The sequence below is a fragment of the Portunus trituberculatus genome, chromosome 38, assembly GCF_017591435.1.
Source record: "Portunus trituberculatus isolate SZX2019 chromosome 38, ASM1759143v1, whole genome shotgun sequence".
Classification (NCBI taxonomy): Eukaryota; Metazoa; Arthropoda; class Malacostraca; order Decapoda; family Portunidae; genus Portunus; species Portunus trituberculatus.
In genome coordinates, this window is record NC_059292.1 from 10,370,613 (window position 1) to 10,383,112 (window position 12,500).

The 12,500-nt window shown below is 40.3% G+C and overlaps 1 protein-coding gene across 1 annotated transcript in view; it reads left to right on the forward strand.

Annotated features, from left to right (window-relative positions):
• The first annotated feature begins 12,490 nt into the window (after nucleotides 1-12,490).
• LOC123514868 (trypsin II-P29-like) overlaps nucleotides 12,491-12,500 on the forward strand; it is a 1,878-nt gene continuing 1,868 nt past the window's right edge. Inside the window, exon 1 of the mRNA XM_045273129.1 lies at nucleotides 12,491-12,500. This exon is cut by the window's right edge and continues 104 nt beyond it. The gene's annotated coding sequence lies outside the window, so the exon portion shown is untranslated.

A 12,500-nucleotide genomic window follows, 5' to 3' on the forward strand; every position in this document is an offset into this window, starting at 1 on the left:
TATAGAAATGGAAGGGCGGGTGCAAGGGAAGAAAACAAGGCACAAGAGTGTTAGGAGGGGTGAAGGTTGATGAGAAAGAGGTGAAGGGTTTGAATGAGAGATAAGACTGTAAAGAATAGACAGTAAAAAAGGAAGGAAAGAAGCGAGTTTTGAGTAAGGAATGCAGCAAATGAGTGAGGGAAGAAAGGGAAGGGTAAACAGAGATTTGAGAGAAAGATGAAGCCGAATATAAAGATGAGTGGTAAATAAAAAAAAACTATGGAGAGTTTTGAGTGCAGAAAGAGACTAAGTAAAAAGGGGATAAGGAGTGAATAAGAACGGGATAAGGTTATTTTGAGTCACGGATGAAGCTAAGCAGGGAATACCAGTGAGGGAGTGGAGGATGCTGAGTGAAATGCTTACTGAGCGAGGTACAAGCGCATGAGTCTGTAAGGCAGTAACTTGAAGCATTGAGTCCTGCAGTGAATGAGAGAAGGTAAGGTTTATACTAGAACATTCGAGAGTGAAAGGTGAAGGTAGTGAAGGAACATGAAGAGGAAGGGGAAGGGAATGTAAGTAAGAGCAAACCTCGGATGTGAAAAATAGAAGGAAAAAAAAAAAAGGTTAAAATTCTAAGGAGTGGGTAATAATATCATGGAAAGCTGACGGCTCATTTACTGAAAATTACCAACATGCATGCATATTATATTTATCACAAAACTTTGCAACTTTGAAATAAAAAGAAGAGAGAGAAAAAAAAAAAGAGATGACTTCCCTTAGAAAAAAAAAATAAAGCTCATTTACCCAGAACAAGCAATGCATAAATATAAGATTAATTATTTCTCCGTCATTTCCTCTCACTATGAACGAAAACTTATTCACCTTCCTTCTAACACAATCTTCGTAAGGAAGGAAAATTTGCATGAGAGAGAGAGAGAGAGAGAGAGAGAGAGAGAGAGAGAGAGAGAGAGAGAGAGAGAGAGAGAGAGAAATCAGGGTACAAAATCTTAAAATCTTGTCACTTTACGTCTTATCATTACCATCCAGAGAGAGAGAGAGAGAGAGAGAGAGAGAGAGAGAGAGCAGTTATCTACACGCGTCATGGTCTGTATCGCTTGCTATCACCAGCCCAGACCCGACGAAGCGTAGCTGATGCTGGGTAATGGCGGACTAATCTTGAGGAGACGAAGGTAATTGGATGTACGTGGCCTTCCTATTATGGAAGTTACAACATATTATAAATCTCTCTCTCTCTCTCTCTCTCTCTCTCTCTCTCTCTCTCTCTCTCTCTCGTGTTATCGTCACTTAGCGCCACTCTACCCCCGCTCTTGTCTTGTTGCCTGTCTTGGGAAGGGAAAGATAACTTAACTCATTCCCCTCCTCCTCACTCATGTCTCATTACTCATTCCCCTTGATGTGCGCCACGACTCATTCCCTCCCTCCCCAGGCCATTCCCCATTACAGACCCGTGTATAAGACGACCCCCTCCTCTACCCTCACTCCCTATTCATTGCAGGGTTTTACGACGGGTTTAGTGTGTGTGTGTGTGTGTGTGTGTGTGTGTGTGTGTGTGTGTGTGTGTGTGTGTGTGTGTGTGTGTGTGTGTGTGTGTGTGTGTGTGTCAAAGACGGTATTAGTTTTTTTCTTTTCTTTTCTTTTAATATGGACATGTATTTTTCCTGTTTTGCAGGGAGGACTTGAATATTTATAAAGAGAAAGATAAGAAATAAGAAAATATAGAATAGTATGCATAAGTGGGGGTCAATAAATGGTCACTATGTGTGTGTGTGTGTGTGTGTGTGTGTGTGTGTGTGTGTGTGTGTGTGTGTGTGTGTGTGTGTTGGTCTACTCTTGCGGTCACCCTTTAATTACCGACCCTGGTTGTTTGGTTACATCATTAGAGAGTGGGAAAAGAAAATCATAGCTACACTACCGCCTATGATTAGATATACGAGTGTGGATAATAAGCGGGAAAGCGTTAAAGGGAGAGAGAGGAAAGAAAATGAGGAGGAAACAAATAAAAGAGAGTGGGACGCTGCATGTAAGATGGTTAAAAAATCTGAGTAATAATGTAAATTTTTACTTTTCTTCGTCTGTCAAGTCTGTCTAAGAGAGGAAAGCTAAAGTCACGTGCATGATGGGGAGGGCGAGATAAACTAGCGGCGTAGAACCATTATGAATCCTGTACCTGTGAAGTGAGAGAAAATGGAGAAAGGATGAGTAGTGACTGAAAGAAAACGAGAGTGAGAGGGAGAGAGCGAGAAAAAAAAATATCAGAAAAATTATAGTTGTAGACGAAAAAGACACTCAAAAAGATGACAGGGGATTTGAGCAAGGATGTACGGTGACGAGGGAACGAGAAGAGGTGATGGATGAGTGACGTAGGTAGAAGAGAACAGTGCATGGTGTACTGTTGTTCAGGAGAGCGTGGCGCCAGCACCTGCCTTGACCATAACTCGTCTGAAAGAGAGTCAGACCGAGGGCGGCGGGGCGTGACGGAGCCGGACCAGCGTGACCCAGGCCAACCCCTCCCAGCCCCCGCCTCAGCCCCATCATTTCCACGCAACCATCTCAACCTCATTTCCAGTCCCAACCCATCCGTCCACCCTTACCCCGGCCACGCCCTACTCAACTCGTACATCCACCTTCAAAGCCCAAAACCCGCCGTCCCTCTCTCCACCTCCCTCCTTCAGTCGCCCGTCATTTATTTATTTATCACCACGACCTCCATGCTCTGCCAGATATCACGTCCATTACTGAAAGGGGAAAAATGAACCGATGAGTTTCCAGGATCATCTAAACCAACGAAAGCTGACTCGTAAGTCTTTTACCCGTAATTTGTGGTGCACGCTACGTTAGCTATGGGAGGCTTTTGCAGGACTGTGATGTAGTGAGCTCCGCGGCCCCAACACGTGCAGCTTCACCAGACCTTCGATGAACCTACCCTGATGTGAAGATGCGATGGAGTGAAGGAGTCTATAGTTATGTGTAAGCTTCCTGTCAAGACTCGTGAGAGACTTAGCGTTAATGTTCTGCGTCTGATCATCACTAAAGCTGAGTTAGGCTGTCAGTTGCAGTTCAGGCTGAGAAAACTAAAGTTCTTTTCAGCCTCGTTACAAACTAATGAATAACGGTGAGTAGCGGGTTGCGGATCACTTGATATGTCTCAAGTTACTGCACACGGCTGACAAGCGGTTAACGTGGCGGCAGAGAAGCAGCGGGGAATCCATGAGTGCCCAAACTACAGAACTTTCTCTCCGCGATACAAGCTGCTTCCTGAACCCTTCGAGGTCATTGTGGACATGCTTTTGGTCCGTGTTATCAGAAACGATGTCGAGGCCAGGGTCTTTGTCTTCTTTCACCTCCCAGCAGGTGAAGAGGGACCGCAGAGATGGGGGCGCCTGATGGCCGTGTTTGACACAGACTCGCCCATCACGCCGCTCATGGGGACCCTTTTCGACCCTCACCATCAAGACAACCACCTTGCCCCAAACTGCGTACCTTCGCGCTGCTGCCGCTACTATGAATCTCTAGTCGTCTCTACCAACAGGCTATCACCGAGCCTGCCTTTCAAGTGACACTTTTGTGAAGTGGTGGGTGGCGGTACGCACATATAGCTGACTCCATCCTCTGGTAATCTTAATTCCAGCTGTCACTCACATGGTCCAGAGATGCAGAGAGGATTATGATATCAGCTCAACTTGGCGACCTCTAGACCTTCTTCTCGTCTTCATTCCTCATCGCTAGCAATATACTCTCGCAAGATCCTACATGCATCTCCGGAGAACCTTTGCTAGTATACCGTAGAGGTTTCCTTCATGAGGCGCAGCGCGGATGGAGTCACCACCTGCTTGGTTGACAACGCCCGCCAAATTCCCTCACCTGTTGCACCTCCATCCTTCAGATTCATCCCAGAAGACGGGAACCAGTGATCTCTCTCCCACATCTCTCTCTCTCTCTCTCTCTCTCTCTCTCTCTCTCTCTCTCTCTCTCTCTCTCTCTCTCTCTCTCTCTCTCTCTCTTATACACAAGCACTACACCCGCGTCACTGGCCTGGCCTAACACATTCGTCACCCACTCACCGTAACTCAATACTCCCCGCCGGTCCTGCCCTGCTTTAAAACACTAACATTCATCTCCTGCCACTCGTCCCTTCACTCTTTTGACCTCAGACCCCGTTCTTCTCATGCCTCCTGCCGCCGTTGCCTCCTAATCTTTCCCCTCTACCGTCATCTATTTCTTTTCACTTTTTTTTGTGTGTATGGTTCTCCAGACCACTCCAATTTATAAATTAGTTAAGATACCTAGTAAAAAAAGCGTTGTAGGCTCTCTCTCTCTCTCTCTCTCTCTCTCTCTCTCTCTCTCTCTCTCTCTCTCTCTCTCTCTCTCTCTCTCTCTCTCTCTGTCAAGCACGCACTCACATACACACACACACACACACACACACACACACACACACACACACACACAAGGCAGCCCTCCAAACGCTACTCGTATGTAAGTTAAATAATTATATTTTCCGCTTAATTTTGTCATTCTGCTCTTACTTTGCTTTGTCTAAAAACCAAACAAGAATAAAGATAAAAGGAATGAGGTGTTGAAAATATAAAGAAAAGATCATAAGAGGCGAAGGAAGATGAGGAGGCAGGGAAGACGCAGTCGTTTTATAGTCCTGTCTGAAGTTAAGCAAACCAGCAGAGGGAACCCCAATATTTACGTTCCGCTTGTAAACACACACAAACAACACTGATAAACACCGGTAAACACAACACCGCGCGACCCACCACAGTCAACTCCGCCACCCTGCTTAAGCCACACTCACGCTCCACCACCTTACCACACGATAGAGTGTCAAGGAGCTTCAGTTCCTACCACAACCACAGCGCTGTAATCCCGTGACTATTTTCTCAATCACCAACTCATAATTGAATTTCAACCCCTTCTGTACTAGGACACATTCTTATTTTAGATTTGTGTACGATTAGATTGTTTTATTAATGTCAGTAAGTGTCTATGGAGGTTAGAACATTAAATGCTACAGTCTTCACTATTTTAATCCCGCACATGAGTTTCTGAATCAGCACAAAGTCATCAAATAGTAAGCAGAATCAATATAGAAACCCATCATGGTACTGAAGTGGTTAAAGGGTAAGGAAGGCATTGTTTTTCAGAGTGGTAGATAACTGGAATATATCTAATAATCATGTTATTGAAGCCTTTGAAAAACTTTAAAAAATCCGAATTATTTATGGATAAAGATGATGGTGAAAATTTCAAGGTATGTCTCCTATAGTGATTGTTACGTGCAGGTATGTCGACTTCTTGTAACAGTCTTAATTTTCTTACGTTCCTATTATTTATATTTTTTTTCGAAAAGCCACAATTCACTAGCCAGTGATTCTTTAATTGTTGCTTGATATCTAATAACATCAAACCACGAAAGAAAAAAAAAAACTTCTATTGAAATTCACCCATTTTCATTCTTTTTATTATTCTCACTCACTCACATCCTTCATCCTACCACATTAATACCGTCCACCACATCACTGTCATTCCCAGCGATACACACACACACACACACACACACACACACACACACACACACACACACACACACACACACACACACACACACACACACACACACACACACACATCGTACCATAAAAGCACAATTATCGCAGTCATAACCAGAACACAAAATTAATCAGGCGAATAATATAGTGACTGCCTGCTTTTATATGGCCAGCAATGTAGTCTGAATAAAAAAAGTGCACTGCATCCAATACGATACATTAATGTAGTTATATAGCTAAATATAATTAACAGGAGATTAACAAAGATGAGAGAGAGAGAGAGAGAGAGAGAGAGAGAGAGAGAGAGAGAGAGAGAGAGAGAGAGAGAGAGAGAGAGAGAGAGAGAGAGAGAGAGAGAGAGAGAGAGAGAGAGAGAGAGAGAGAGAGAGAGAGAGAGAGAGAGAGAGAGAGAGATTCATACTCCCATTCATCATTCATCATGCAAAGAGTGTCACATGTGATATGATTGCCTATTTATCAAGTTACAAGAAGTAAAAGTTTCACTGACAAGGAGGAGGAGGAGGAGGAGGAGGAGGAGGAGGAGGAGGAGGAGGAGGAGGAGGAGGAGGAAGAAGAAGAAGATTAGGAAAATCTTTGTTTAATTATGAAGAAAAACATTAAAAGATGTGTGTGTGTGTGTGTGTGTGTGTGTGTGTGTGTGTGTGTGTGTGTGTGTGTGTGTGTGTGTGTGTGTGTGTGTGTGTGTGTGTGTGTGTGTGTGTGTGTGTGTGTGTGTGTGTGTGTGTGTGTGTGTGTGTGTGTGTGTGTGTGTGTGTGTGTGTGTGTGTGTGTGTGTGTGTGTGTGTGTGTGTGTGTGTGTGTGTGTGTGTGTGTGTGTGTGTATATTCAAGTTCAAGTTCAAGTTCAACAAGTTTATTCCATATAAAATAAACATACAATAATACATATATAAAATTAGAATCAATAACATGGATAAGGTCTGCAGAGATTAATCTCGTTAGCAGACCAGTGATAATGTAAATGTATAATAACAATGACCTTAATTAGCAGAAACAGAAAACAAACATGAATTATATTCTAGATATAAGTATACGTACACGAAAATGAAAATATAAATACATAAATCAATATAGATCAAAATTGAATTTCTGTACATCATTTCTACCTATACTACATTGTACGCTATATAAATGCTTTTTAATTTGTACTTGAAACTGTTTACTGAAACAGAAAGTAAATCAGATTTAATAAACATTGGAAGAGAGTTCCATACCTCAGGACCAAGATACATGATAGAATTTTTAAAAAGTGTAGTTCTAAATGGTTGACATATTAAGTTCACATAATTACCCCTGGTGACATGCGGATGTTCCTGAATATTGAAAATTCTATTATTACTTTTTAGCGATTTGAAAATGTCCAACAGTAGGAAATACTTATGCAAATAATGTAACTTCAACAATTTCAAATCTGTGAAAATTCCCTCAGTAGACTCAATTTTCTTTTAAATGTCATTACTCTTAAAATACGTTTTTGTGTTATAAATAATTTGTCAAGAAATGAAGGCCATGTGCAACCCCAAACAGATATGCAATACATGAGTTTAGAGTAACACAAAGTATAATATAGAATTATCATGGATTCGAGAGTATGGTTATGTCTAATACGATACATGATTCCTGCAGTTTTAGATAGAGTAATAGTTAAATTAACAATATGCTCCCTCCAATTCAAATGATCATCAATTATTACCCCTAGAAATTTTGTTGTGTGGACACGATGAACAATATTCAGATCCAGCATTACAGGAGCCAGCTCAAATGATAACGATCTATTTTGAAATAACATGACATTAGTTTTGTTAACATTTAAATTTAACTTGTTAGCCTTGATCCAATTATTGATGTGATTCAGAACCTGAGATAATTTAAAGTGGAGAGAATGAAGGTAATTACCTGTGACAATAAGGCTTGTGTCATCGGCATACATAGTGAAATGGACATTGTTAGTAGAATTAATTATGTCATTTATATAAATAAAAAACAGAAAAGGGTTCAGTAAAGAAACTTGAGGTACACCATATTTTATAAATTTATAATCAGAATAAACACTATTACAAAATACAAATTGCTTGCACCCAGTTAGAAAGCTTTCAATTAAGTTATATGCAGGTCCCCTCAAACCAATATTATTTAATTTAGCAAGTAAAATATGATGATTTAAGGAATCAAAAGCTTTCGAGATATCTAAGAAAACAGCAGCAACATGAGACTTCTTATCTAATTCAGAGTAAACCTTTGAAACAAAATGTAACAGGCCAGATTGAGTTGAATATTTTATTCTGAAACGAAATTGAGAACTAGACAATAGATTATTGTGTGTGTGTGTGTGTGTGTGTGTGTGTGTGTGTGTGTGTGTGTGTGTGTGTGTGTGTGTGTGTGTGTGTGTGTGTGTGTGTGTGTGTGTGTGTGTGTGTGTGTGTGTGTGTGTGTGTGAGAGAGAGAGAGAGAGAGAGAGAGAGAGAGAGAGAGAGAGAGAGAGAGAGAGAGAGAGAGAGAGAGAGAGAGAGAGAGAGAGAGAGAGAGAGAGAGAGAGAGAGAGAGAGAGAGAGAGAGAGAGAGAGAGAGAGAATTCTTGCATCTTTAGAATATATGATACTAAAGCTAACTTTCCACCCAAGTACAAAGAGATAAAGGTTTGTTATGGTTCCAATATAGAGACACCGCAGCACTGACAAATTTGATAATGATGATAGTGAAATACCTCGTGATGCAGCTGCTAATAACGTGACAGAGACGGCCATCCCTTCAGGAAGTCAACAGGCCACGCAGGGACGCCACAGAAAGCTTAAATTTTGATCTTTCTGAACTTTCTGATTGGGAAGAGAAAACTTAGTAGTGTTCAATGCCTCAAAAACTCAATTCCTCCATTTATCAACTCAATACAACCTTTCAGATAATTATCCTCTCTTCTTCAATGACACTCAACTGTCCTCTCTTCTACACTGAATATCCTCGACCTACAATTCACTCATCATCTAAAGTGGAAAGTTCACATGCATCGCATCTCTTCCTAAAACAGCTTCTATGAGGCGTCTCCGCCATTTTTTCTCGCCTCTTCAACTGCTAACTCTGTACAGGGCCTTATCCGCCCTTGCATGGAGTAAGTACTCTTCGCATGTTTAAGGGGTTTCCACTCACACAGCTTTATTAGATAGGGTGGAATCAAACGCTTTTCGTCTCATCATTTCCCCTTCTCTAACTGACTGTCTACAGCCTCTTTCCCACCGCCGGAATGTTGCATCTCTTACTATCTTTTATCGCTATTTTCATGCTAACTGCTCTATTGATTTTGCTAACTGCATGTCTTTCCTCCTGCGGCCTCGCTGGCCCCTATTCTATCCAACACTCTAACGTAAGAGTTAACCAGTACTCTCAGTCTTTCATACCTTACTCTGATAAACTCTGGAAATCCCTACCTGCTTCTGTACGTCCAACTTCCTATGACTTGTCTTCATTCAAGAGGGAGGTTTTAAGACATTTTTCCCTATCCTTAAGCTAATTGTTTCGGCTCTATAAAGAGACTGGCAACCAAGTGAGCTTTATATATATATATATATATATATATATATATATATATATATATATATATATATATATATATATATATATATATATATATATATATATATTCTTGTTACCCTTGGCCAGTTCTTCTCTCTTACATGAAAAAAGTATGCTGGGATCCGTCTGTCAAGTGAATATTTATCCACAATAGTGTTTACATCAATGATTGCGCCACAACTGCTTCGACGAGTTCACTGAAACACGGAAAGATTAAAACTGACGTGAACTGTTATGTTAATGTCGTGACCTGGGGAAGTAATTCTAAGATATTCTTCCAATTCCATGTATCTTTTGTGTTGCCTGTATATTATTTCGATTTCAATTTATATTCCTAAGATTTCTTACCTAATCAATAGATTTCAGTATTTGTGCTTTGTATCTATATTTATATAATGTGACTTGCAACTTTTGTAATATGTTGCGTTCTTTACATTGATGTTTCTATTGCAAGTTACATACCATTTGTTTATGACTTTTTTTTTATTCTATGATTCTTTTTGGGAAGTGTTTCTAATTTAGATTTAAAAATGGATGACTTAAATGACGACAAGGGTAACTCATGATGTTGCATATTTTCGGTATTTGATAAGAAATTACTTATTTTAATATTCCCGAATAGTACAATAGTTTTAGTTTTGACAGTATGATTATGACATGGTTTATAGAAACATGCAATCATCGAAAGTTTTTTTTTGTGGTTGCAATATATTTAAGAATAACAACGCTATGTATAAAGTTTGTGAAAAATATTATGGTAATCGAGATTTTTCGCTTTATATCACTTATTTAGATAAAGCAGGTTCATAATTTCAAGTGTGCTTTAAGGTAACTGACATTGCACAGAGAACATAATAAGGCTCATCCAAAATCATGTAATAACTTCTGATATAGACACTGCTTAAGAAAAAACACAATCTATATGAAGAATGAAACTGTTCACATTAGTGTAAAAAGTGCATGGATTCACAATAAGAAAGGATAAAAAACCATGAGGAAAAAAACTATGTAGGCAATACCATGTGAAACTGAAGCAGATCGAGTTACAAAAATAAATTTACAGAGAGAGAGAGAGAGAGAGAGAGAGAGAGAGAGAGAGAGAGAGAGAGAGAGAGAGAGAGAGAGAGACTTCTTACATATGATCTGTCCGTCCCTGAGCTTCCTCGGGTATTCCCTAGATTCATTTTCCTATAATCGAAAAAATCTTACCAACTTGTGCCAAAAAAAGACAGGTTATCTCATAAAAAAAAGAAAAACAGAACATCAACAGACGCAGAGATGGCAAGACAGTTCTCCTCAGTTAACAGAAGTGATAGTGAGGGATCGGTGACGATTGTTGTGGCTGTGTGGGCTGCTACTGTGGCCTCAACGCTCGGCCAGAGTGAGTTTAAAAAGTTTAGATTATTTACAGAATTTAGATATGTTTTATAAGAACTAGACAAGTGGTTATCAAACTTATCCTGAGCGAGTACCACTTTGAGGTCCCGTACAGTCCAAGCATACTCCGTGTTTCCAGAAAACGTAATTCCAGCAGTTATCAATTTATTAACAAGTAGAACACACAAATGAACTAATAACAAGGAACAGAACTCAATTTAATACAAGAGATGTATCTGTTTCTTCTCCACCAGATGATCGATGCCAGATTATCTTGTATATGGCAATAATATTTCCTTCTGAGATATTAATTAATTTAATTAAACTAAAAATCGCATCCAGAAAGTGCTCATGTACAACCTGAAAGGCTTTCGCAGTACGCTTACCACAGGTTAGGAACCATTGGACTAGACAGAGAAGACATTAGACATATGCCGAAACGATAATTACTCCCAGTGAGGTCTAATAGCACTGATTCATGGGATGCTGTGAACTTACCATTACAGCCAGCTGTGACCTCACTGTACATTTCCCTTTGTGTTTCATAACACAAGGGGAACGTCACAGCCTGACCTCTAAAAACAACTCTCTACCTTCAGACAAAACTACATGCATCTATCTACAAATACATCATTCATGCAAAACTTTGAGTTGACAAAAAAAAAAAATAAATAAATAAATAAAAATAAAAACTCCTTCATCACACTCAGAGTCCCATTGCGAGTGTATTTCTATATGACTTCTAAAGGGACTGGCACCTCAGTGGGCCTTTCTCGTTGAAGCTTCGGGAAAACCATCACTAACGCTTTATTAAACATCTGAAAAGGACTGGTGAGGCAACATTCACAGGTGTGGAGGCTAGCCGTGTGTGTGTGTGTGTGTGTGTGTGTGTAATTCACCTCGGTCGTCTGCTGGTCACCCAGCCAGTCTTCCCCATTACGGAGCGAGCTCAGAGCTCATAGACCGATCTTCGGGTAGGACTGAGACCACAACACACTCCACACACCGGGAAAGCGAGGCCACAACCCCTCGAGTTACATCCCGTACCTATTTACTGCTAGGTGAACAGGGGCCACACATTAAGAGGCATGCCCATTTGCCTCGCCGCACCGGGACTCGAACCCGGGCCTCTCGATTGTGAGTCGAGCGTGCTAACCACTACACTACGCGGTGTGTATGTGTGAGTGAACTTCCTTACAGATATTAACCCAGACATCTCACCTCCTGAAGTTACATTCCGTGAGTTATTGCCAGCACTCCCTCGCGCTGCCTCCTTCATCATCGCCCTCAGCTACACTTAGTATTACTTTTTGTCCCATTTCAACTTCGATGAGTACATGAGTAGCACGGGTATATGTAAGTAAGACAAGAGAATGAGAACCAAGATATCGACGATCATATGACAACTCAATGGAAAACTCAATTGTTCACCAAAGAACCATGAAGACTTAATATTACAATGCTTAGACTTGATTTCTTCCTTTTTTTCCCTTTATCACTTCAGATAGGAGAATTCACCAATCATCAGGCACTGCATTGTCTTTACTCGACAAATGTTTCTAATGTTTCATGTCAGTAGTTCCTATTTCTAACCAACAAAAAATAAAGTATAATAAGGCATACACTACAAAGTTTGAAATACAATATAACACCATGAGGATTCAGAATTAATATAGAAGTAAATAGTGACCATACATATGATAGGGAGTTAATTTTATTTCAGCGAGAGAGAGAGAGAGAGAGAGAGAGAGAGAGAGAGAGAGAGAGAGAGAGAGAGAGAGAGAGAGAGAGAGAGATTCTCTTTCTTCGAGATAATTTTAGTAACAATCTGTATCCCTGAGCTTCCTTGGGTATTCCCTAGATTCCGTATTCCTATAATCAACAAAAAACTTACCAAACTTGTAAAAAAAACAAAAGGCACAGGTTGTCTCATAAAAGATCTTGACACATCTTAGCTGAGGTGCAGAACAGCAACAGACGCTTA